General features: G+C 43.2%; 1 non-coding gene across 1 annotated transcript; it reads right to left on the bottom strand.

Moving 5' to 3' along the window:
• Window positions 1–5,018: 5,018 nt before the first annotated feature.
• Window positions 5,019–5,182, bottom strand: LOC122486235. The gene has a single exon (XR_006298084.1). It is a non-coding gene; the product is annotated as a U1 spliceosomal RNA (small nuclear RNA).
• Between the last annotated feature and the right edge of the window lie 4,813 nt (window positions 5,183–9,995).

Here is a 9,995-nt window from a genome sequence, read left to right as displayed (position 1 = left end):
GTAGGAACTCCAGATTCTAGCTGTGCTTTGAGTGGCCCCACTTCATCCTGTCTTCCCTGAAGAAACCCCTGAGAGGGGAGCAGAAAGGCCAACACTGTCCTGCTTCTTAGTGCCTCTCTGTCCCTCTAAGGGCAGTATTCCTGGACTGTGTACTGTGTCGGTCTCCGGCAGGCCCATGGGTTCTGATGAACCATCAACTCATCAATGATTTCGACTGTCAACTCTGAGGAAATAACCCCTCAACTTCATGATGTACTGGTAAGAAGGATGAAAGATATGTTTAGTATCCCCCCAAAATGTGTGGTATGAAGGAGCTTGAAAACTTGGGCTCTCATACTAGCTCTGTTACTTACCATTTGAGTAATTCTGGGCAAATCTCAACCTCTCTGAGCTCTAATTTCTCCTCGGTGAAATGTGAAAAGTAACATTTGCTTTGCCAACAGGATCATTGTGAGGTTGTCAGGAGGAGAGGGTGAACGTATTTTGTGAAGGGCATGCATGCGGGATTGTTATAATCACATCCCAATGTTTTTCTCCTTGATCTTATCAAGATAGATCCTAGGACTTTGGTTTTTCATCAGCCGAAGCAAACAGTCCTGCCCCAGATGTTTGTCTGAGGGGTGGCCCTGCCTCATGGGAACTTCTGGCTTTGCCCCAAGACGCACTTCTTATAGAGTCCTGCACTGGGCTCTGCACAAGCTCCTAGCTGGGCATGGAAGACCTGGCCTCTAGGGCTGTCCTCAGGACACTTGCAACATCTTTGGCTGGACAACTATCCACATGTGGAACAACAAAAGATGTGTACAAAGCACCCATAAAACAACTGAAAGGGATGGGCCAGCAGAGCTGAGAGAGCACCATGTGAAGACAGAGCTAGGGCCTGGACTTGGGACAAGGGGACTTGGGGTGCCTCCTTGAGGAGGGTAACAATCATAAAGCCAGTATGCAGAGTAATACTGAGCAAAACTAACTGCTTGGCACTCTACCTTAGGTTGTAGGGAGACCCAGACATGTTACGAGATATGGAGATGATGACATTGGAATGATAATGTTGATAACAATGAACATTCATTAAGCACTTTCTATGTGCCAGGCAACCTACTAAATGCTCCTTAAAAATTGTTTTTATTGGGGCGCCTGGGTGGCGCAGTCGGTTAAGCGTCCGACTTCAGCCAGGTCACGATCTCGCGGTCTGTGAGTTCGAGCCCCACGTCGGGCTCTGGGCTGATGGCTCAGAGCCTGGAGCCTGTTTCCGATTCTGTGTCTCCCTCTCTCTCTGCCCCTCCCCCGTTCATGCTCTGTCTCTCTCTGTCCCAAAAATAAATAAACGTTGAAAAAAAAATTTAAAAAAAAATTGTTTTTATTGTTTTCAAAATTAAACTTTTTTTTCGAAGTAAACTCTACCCCTGACGGGTCTCAAACTCATGACCCCAACATCAAGAGTTGCCTGCTTTATGGACTGAGCCATCCAGGTACCCCTCAAAGTTAAAGTTGTAACGAAGTCTAAGGAAACTAAAGTGTATTAAAAAAAAGGAGCACCTGCCTATTATGGTCGGTAGAGTGAGTGACTCTTGATCTTGGAGCCGTGAGTTTGAGCCCCACACTGGGAGTAGAGCTTAGTTTAAAAAACTCCAAATCTTAAAAGCCTAAAAAAATGTGTACATCTCACCTCAGAAGTAACCATCTCACCTCAGGGTTTTGAGCTGAGCACTTTACCCACATAAACTCATTTAAACTGTAGAGAAATCTTATTGGAAAGATTTATCCCCATTTGCAGGTGGAGAAAACAAAACTCAAGAGACGTTAAATTTAACACCACCCATGTGAAGCAGTGGAATGAGGCAGGACTCAAACTCTAGCCCAGTCAAGCCGGAGGTGACTTCCTGAGGTCTCTCAGTGAAGGGGATGGAGTCAGCTCTGGAAGAAGACACCCATAGTGGTCACGAGTTTTAGAGGAAGCTGCTAACCAGTTCAAAGAGTGAGGTGTGGGTAGCAGAGAAGGCCTAGAAGTTCCCTTCATCTCTTCATGACACCTTGGGATTCTGACTTTCTGAGTTCTGTTTGGGTAACAGCTCTGTATATGGGTCAGTGTCCTGGCAGGGAACAGACGGCACATTTAAAATGGATCATTTGAAAAGAGTTAAGAGACTATTTACAAAGCTGTGGACAGAGGTTAAGAGACAAGAGATAGAGCCGTTACCATCCCTAGCACTGGAGGGACAAGAGAAGGGGAACTCAGAAAGGATGGATTTGGGGGCATCTGGGTGGTTCAGTTGTTTAAGCATCTGACTCTTGATTTCAGCTCAGGTCATGATCTCATGGTCTGAGGGTCTGATATCGAGCCCCGCATCAGGCTCTGTGCTGACAGCCTGGGATTCTTTCTCTCCTTCTTCCCCTGCCCCTCCCCTGCTCATGCTCTCAATTCTCTCTCTCTCTCTCTCTCTCTCTCTCTCTCTCTCGAAGGAGGAGGAAGGGAAGGAGAAGGAGAAGAAGAAGAAGAAGAAAAGAACTGAAGGATATGGGGAGAGTGCCGCCTAGCAGGAGCTGTAGCTTTCCTTAAATGGAATCCACTGACCCCCAGTGACCTGGAAGGGAGGAAGCTGAGGAATAAGTAGACTGACTTCACTTGCCTCCTGCCTCCCAATACTCTGCTGGTGACTTTTTCAGCCAATTCCAATCAGCAGCCAGGAGTTAAGGGAGGCCATTGACATTGCCTGTACAGGTTGACTCCCCGGTGCCCAAGCAGGATGGAGAAAGATGGGGAAAGGTTCTGGATGGATGAGATATCTGGCACAGCCTTCCTTATCAGCTTGGGTCTTATTTGCTGTTCTTTGCCAGGCCACTGCCCACTGAGTGCCCTAGCACTGGTAGGAACCAACACCGCCTCTCCATGCAACAAGGCTGCAGGGGCAGCTCTTTTCTTCAAAGACTCTGGTCATACTGTCCTTGCCTCCTGAGTTAAGAGCTTGGAGCCCCAAAGACCACCCAGCCTGGGTCCCTTAGAATTCTGTAGCCACAGGGATGGTATGTGGGGAGTTCTGACATAGGAAAGCCAGCCAAAGGTCATGTGGGTAAGCCTCTTAGCCCACCTTCTCAATGAAAGATCAAACTGGAGCGAGGCTCCATTCTCTTCAGTGGTGAAATGCCTGATTTTGATAAAATGGTCCCTAAAGTCTCAGCCCTGAATTTCAGTCTTCGATTATTCTTTTTTTTAAATGTTTATTTATTATTTTGAGAGAGAGAGAGGGGGGAGGGAGGGGCAGAGAGAGAGGGAGACACAGAAACCGAAGCGGGCTCCAGGCTCTGAGCTGTCAGCACAGAGCCCGACGCGGGGCTTGAACTCACAGACAGTGAGCTAAAGTTGGACATTTAACCTACTGAACCACCCAGGCGCCCCCTAAGTCTTCGATTATTCCTAAACCACTAGCATGGCAACAGGAATGAACCGTGTGTGTGTGTGTGTGTGTGTGTGTGTGTGTGTGTGTACTGGGCCACAATTTTGCCTCAGACACATCCCCTCTGCCTCAATCTTGCCTACCTCTTCCTCCATCTAGGGCAGAGAGCTCAGGAGCTCACCCGATAGGTATCACTGAAGGGAACCCCAGGAGTTCTCCTACCTGTGTCTCAAATCCATCCATTTTAGATCATTTTCCATGATCTTGGGCTACTAGCTCCCAAACTCTTTGGTGATCTGGTGTAACTGTGGCTCCTTTTTTCCTTCATTTTTCCCTAGCTTTATATTAGTTTTATCACACATGATGCTCCTCATTTTGCCTTATATGTACCACTTCCTACAGCCAGTTCTTTTCCATATGTTTTATTAGAGAAGTAGTAGAATTACACTTTAGAAAGATTGGGAAATAAGTACAGTAACAAAAAATGTGCCTGTAATCATATGGTCCTAATGCAACTACTGTCACTTTTGTGGATTATCTTCTAGTGTTTTCATACCCATGATGACTCACCTACTTGTTTTCATGCCATAACTGTCTGATATTTTCCAGCGCATTGGATCATAACTTTTCTTTCATGTTTCTAAAGGGTCTTTATTGTTTTGGGAGCTCTTAAAGATAGTTGGCTATTTGTACTTAGTTTTTGCCTTTTATTTGTTAGAAATAAATTATTACTTTAAAATGACTTTTTAGAGGGGCGCCTGGGTGGCTCAGTCAGTTAAGCTTCCAACTCTTGACTTGGGCTCGGGTCTTGATCTCACAGTTCATGGGATGGAGCCCCGCGTCAGGTTCTGTGCTGACCATGCAGAGCCTACTTGGGATTCTCTCTCTCTCTCTTCTCTCTCTGCCCTTTCCCTGTGCATGCTCTCTCTCTCTCTCAAAATAAGTACATAAACTTAAAAAAAATAGGACATGTTGATGCTTAAAAAACCAAAAACCTCCTCCTCAACTTCTCTGTCCAAAGTTTTCCATCATTAACAAGTTCTATGTGTACACGCACACACACACACACACACACACACACACACACACACAGTTTGTTATTTTTAAGACACTGATATCATCATATAGCACCATATCCTGCTTTGCATTTTGCTGTTTTCACTTGGAAATATCCTAAAGGTCAGGAAATGTTTTCATTTGCTACTCAATGCCTATGTATTTAAAAAAATTATGTTTTCTCATCATTCACTGTAGAATAATTAGGAATTCTAGATAAGCAAATATGTGAAAACAAATTTGTCCATTTATATCTCCCAGTCATAACAACTTTTAACATTTGGCATTACAATTTTTTTTAATGTTCATTTATTTTTGAGACAGAGAGGGAGAGAGAGAGAGAGAGAGAGAGAGAGAGAGAGAGAGAGAGGAAAGGAGGGGCAGAGAGAGAGGGAGACACAGAATCTGAAGCAGGCTCCAGGCTCTGAGCTGTCAGCACAGAGCCTGACGTGGGGCTCAAACTCATGAACTGCGAGATCTACAGTACAGTGCATCCATTTTCTTATTGTTTGATAATCAGGTGGTTTTTACTTTTTAATGTTCTTTTTTTTTTCTTTTTTTTTTCTTCAGGGGAAAGCGCAAACGCAGTCCCCCACTACCACAAATCATGCAGTCGAGTTTCCCACATTTGAGGAAATCTCAGGGGTCAGCACATCCCGAGTGCAAGGGATAAGCCTCGCCCTGGGAAAACCACCTTCCTGATCATGGTATCTCCCCTGACAGGTAAATATTACTTTTTAATGTTCTTAAACAGTAATGTGGGGGCACCTGGGTGGCTTAGTCGGTTAAGCGTCCGACTTCAGCTCAGGTCAAGATCTCGCGGTCCGTGAGTTCAAGCCCCGCATCAGGCTCTGGGCTGATGGCTCAGAGCCTGGAGCCTGTTTCCGATTCTGTGTCTCCCTCTCTCTCTGCCCCTCCCCCGTTCATGCTCTGTCTCTCTCTGTCTCAAAAATAAATAAACGTTAAAAAAAATAAAAAAAAAAACAAAAAAACCAGTAATGTGATGAATGTCCTGGTAGCTTAATCATTTGAAAAGTGACTTTCATGGGCTCTGCACTGACAGCAGAGAGCCTGCTTGGGATTCTCTCTCCCCCTCTCTGTCCTTCCCCTGCTCATGTGCAGTCTCTCTCTTTCTCTCTCTCTTAAAATAAATAAATGAACTTAAATGGACTTTTATTGCATTTTTTCTTATTGTACCTATTTATTTAGAAAAATAAGAATAGATGGATAAGAAAAAGAATAAAATAAAAATCATTATGACTTCACCTACCCATACATAAATCACCTTTTTTTCATTGTAGTGACACAATTTTTTATTTTATTTTATTTTATTTTTATTTATTTACTTTCTATAATTTATGTATTTTTTATAATTTACATCCAAGTTAGCACATGGTGCAACGATGATTTCAGGAGTAGATTCCTTATGCCCCTTCCCCATTTAGCCCATCCCCCTTCCCACAACTTCTCCGGCAACCCTCTGTTTGTTCTCTATATTTAAGAGTCTCTTATGTTTTGTCCCCCTCCCTGTTTTTATATTATTTTTGCTTCCTTTCCCTTATGTTCATTTGTTTTATATCCATAAATCACCCTTTTATTTGTTCTTATAGTTCTTATAGATGTTTCTAACAAATATATTAATATACTGGTTCTTTATGGTAACTTCTTTTTATCTTTAAAAAAATTTTTTAAATGTTTTATTCATTTTTGAGACACAAAGAGACAGAGCGTGAGCAGGGGAGGGACGGAGAGAGAGCGAGACACAGAATCCGAAGCAGGCTCCAGGCTCTGAGCTGTCAGCACAGAGCCCGACGTGGGGTTTGAACTCACAAACTGCGAGATCATGACCTGAGCCGAAGTCGGACGCTCAGCCGACTGAGCCACCCAGGCTCCCCTCTTTTTATCTTTTTTTTGAGAGAGAGAGGCAAAGGGGGAGAGAGGGAGAGAGAGAGAGAGAGAAAGAGAGAGAGAGAGAGAGAGAGAGAGAGAGAGAGAGAGAGAGAGAACAAGAGAGAATCTCAAGCATGGAGAATTTTAGCATGGAGCCTAACTCAGGGCTCGAACTCATGACACTGGGATCATGACCTGAGCTGAAATCAAGAGCCAGACGTTCAACCAACTGAGCCACTCAGGTGCCCTGATTTTTTTCCTTTTAAAATATACATTGATTTTTTTTATGTCAGTAAAAGTTTTCCTTAGTAGCTATATAATATCCCATCATATGGACACGCTTCTTAACCTCCTTTTGAACTTTTGTGTTGTTTCTAGTTTTTCTCTACTGTAAACAATGCTGCCATGGACAGTCTTCTACAGAGGATCTTTTTTTCCCACTCACATTTTTAATTATCTCCTTAGGATGGATTCCAAAAAGAGAAATTATTGAGTTAAGAGACATGTACACTTGGGGCGCCTGGGTGGCGCAGTCGGTTAAGCGTCCGACTTCAGCCAGGTCATGATCTCGCGGTCTGTGAGTTCGAGCCCCGCATCGGGCTCTGGGCTGACGGCTCAGAGCCTGGAGCCTGCTTCCGATTCTGTGTCTCCCTCTCTCTCTGCCCCTCCCCCGTTCATGCTCTGTCTCTCTCTGTCCCAAAAATAAATAAACGTTGAAAAAAAAAAAAAAAAAAAAATTAAAAAAAAAAAAAAAAAAAAAAAAAAAAAAAAAAAAGAGACATGTACACTTGATGGCTTTTGATCATGCCGTCAAGTTGTCATGTTCCATAGTTGGACCAACTTGTACTCCTGCTTCAGTCATGATTAGGACTGCCCTTCTCCATACAAACCCTGAGTGGGATAATTAAAAATAACAACAACCAGCTGTTCCAAATCTGACAAGTAAAAATGGTATCGCATTTAAATTTTTGAGTACGTAATTTCTAGCAGGATTCAATTTTTATATGCGTCCACTAGCTATTTATATATCTTCCCTGAATTGTCTGTTCATGTCAACTTATTTTTCTACCAGAATGTTCATCATTCCTAATTGTTTTGTAATAAAAACTGTCAATATTTTAGTTTTCGATTGTAGTAAGGTACACATAATACAAAATCTGCTATCTTAACTGTTTTTAAGTCAGTTCCGTGTTCAGTCACACTGTTGTGCAAACATCACCACTACCAATTTCCATAATTCTTTTCATCTTGCAAAACTGAATCTCTCTGTCCGTTAAACACTAACTTCCCATTCTTCCCCTCTTCAGCCCAGGACCCTAGCAACCACCACTCTACTTTCTGTCTCTATAAATGTGACTACTTTATAGGGGTGCCTGGGTGGCTCAGTCGGTTAAGTGGCTGACTTCAGCTCAGGTCATGATCTCACAGTCCGTGAGTTCGAGCCCCGCGTTGGGCTCTGTGCTGACAGCTCAGAGCCTGGAGCCCGCTTCAGATTCTGTGTCTCCCTCTCTCTGACCCTCCCCTGTTCATGCTCTGTCTCTCCCTGTCTCAAAAATAAATAAACTTAAAAAAAAATAAATGTGACTACTTTAAGTATCCCATATAAGTGGAATCATACAGTATTGTATTTTTGTGACTGGTTGCTTTCACTTAGCATAATGTCCTCAAGTATCATCCCTGCTGTAGAACATGTCCGAATTTCCTTCCTTTTTAAGGCTGAACACTATTCCATTATATGTCTATGCCACATTTTGCTTATCTATTCATCCATCCATGGAAACTTGGGTTGTTTCCATCCCTCCACTATTGTGAACAATGCTGCTAATTATGAACGTATACAGGCATTTATTTTATTATTTTATTTTATTTTATTTTATTTTATTTTATTCTATTTTATTAACGCTTATTTAGTTTTGAGAGAGAGAGATGGAGCGCGAGTGGAGGAGGGGCAGAGAGAGGGAGACACAGAATCCGAAGCAGGCTCTAGGCTCTGAGCTGTCAGCACAGAACCTGACATGGGGCTTGAACTCAACAAACCGTGAGATCATGACCTGAGCTGAAAGTTGGATGCTTAACTGACTGAGCCATCCTGGTACCCCTATAGGCATATATATTAAAAACACTTAAATTTGGGGGCGCCTGGGTGGCTCGGTCGGTTAAGCATCCGACTTCGGCTCAGGTCATGATCTCACGGTCCATGAGTTCAAGCCCCGCGTCGGGCTCTATGCTGACAGCTCAGAGCCTGGAGCCTGCTTCGGATTCTGTGTCTCCCTCTCTCTCTCTGCCCCTCCCCCTTCATGCTCTGTCTCTCTCTGTCTTAAAAATAAATAAACATTAAAAAAAGAAAATATTAAAAATGAAAATATATTAAAAAACACTTAAATTTGACATTTTGCCTTTAAATTTTGCTTATCGTATTTTTGTGATTTGCTAAGGTTAAATATTTTTATTTTAGTCAAAACCATTGATCTCTTTCTTTATAGCATCTGACATTGATGTCAAGCTTAAAAAATCCATCCCTGGGGTGTCTGAGTGGCTCAGTCGGTTAAGCGTCAGACTCTAGATCTTGGCTCAGGTCATGACCTCATGGGTTGGTGAGACTGAGCCCGCTCAGAGTCCATGCTGCCAGCGCAGAGACTGCTTGGGATTCTCTCTCTCCATCTCTCTCTGCCTTTACCCTACTCTCTCTCTCTCAAAATAAATAAATAAACTGAAAAATTATCCATCCCCACTTTAATACACAATGATGATACTATATATTTTTTCTGGTCCTTTATATATATTAATACACACATTTATAATTCATTTGAACTATATTTTATGATTTGAAATAGAGACTTTACCCCCCATAAATGGTTAACTAATTGTCCCATCACTATTTCCCCCACCACTTTGAAATACATATGTCACACACACACCTTTGGGGATGTTTCTAGACCTTCTATTTGTTTCCTTGGTTTCTCTGTTAATTATGCTGGGGAAACTTAAAGAAGGAATGCTCAAAGGCAATTGCTAGGTTCATAGTACACTTGAAGGTCAAAGGCAAGCTGCCCACTTACCTTGTCTGTATTTCCTTCCCTGTTTTCTTTTACGTGATGCTTCTGTGTCGGTTACATTGTTCATCCCCTGTTGCTTCCTGTCACTTCTTCAGACAAGGCTGACAGTTCCTAAGAGGTAGGCAAGCTCCCAGGATCTTCACACTGGAGGCCGGGTGTTTTCCTCTCTGCGTGTTTCCCTCCTACACAGGCTGTGCGTTGTCCTGGTATAGGAGGCAGATGAATTAGGACGTGACATGTGCAGGCAGCCTCTACATTTATAAACATTTCTGAAACTCAGCTCTTTCAAACTAGCTTGAGAAGCATGCTTTTACCATGTTGTGGGCCAGACTGGTCTCTGCTCAACTCCAGGAATGAAGATCTCCAGGGGCGGAAGTAGCTTGAAGCCTGCGTGGAGCTGGTCCTGGAGGCGGGCAGCCTGCGGGCCAATGCCCTACTGTTTTAACTACTGTCACTTTATGTTGTGTGTGTGTGTGTGTGTGCGTGCGAACTACTGTCCCTTTAAAATATTTTAGTAATCTGTAGGGCACACCGGTTTTATGTGTGCAGAGTAATTTAATTTTTTATGCATAACTTTCTGGGAAGGTAGAGCAGGTGT

Source organism: Prionailurus bengalensis, chromosome E1, assembly GCF_016509475.1.
Source record: "Prionailurus bengalensis isolate Pbe53 chromosome E1, Fcat_Pben_1.1_paternal_pri, whole genome shotgun sequence".
In the NCBI taxonomy this organism is placed as follows: domain Eukaryota; kingdom Metazoa; phylum Chordata; class Mammalia; order Carnivora; family Felidae; genus Prionailurus; species Prionailurus bengalensis.
The sequence above is the reverse complement of the archived record's forward strand: the minus strand, read 5'-3'. Positions and strand labels throughout refer to the sequence as shown.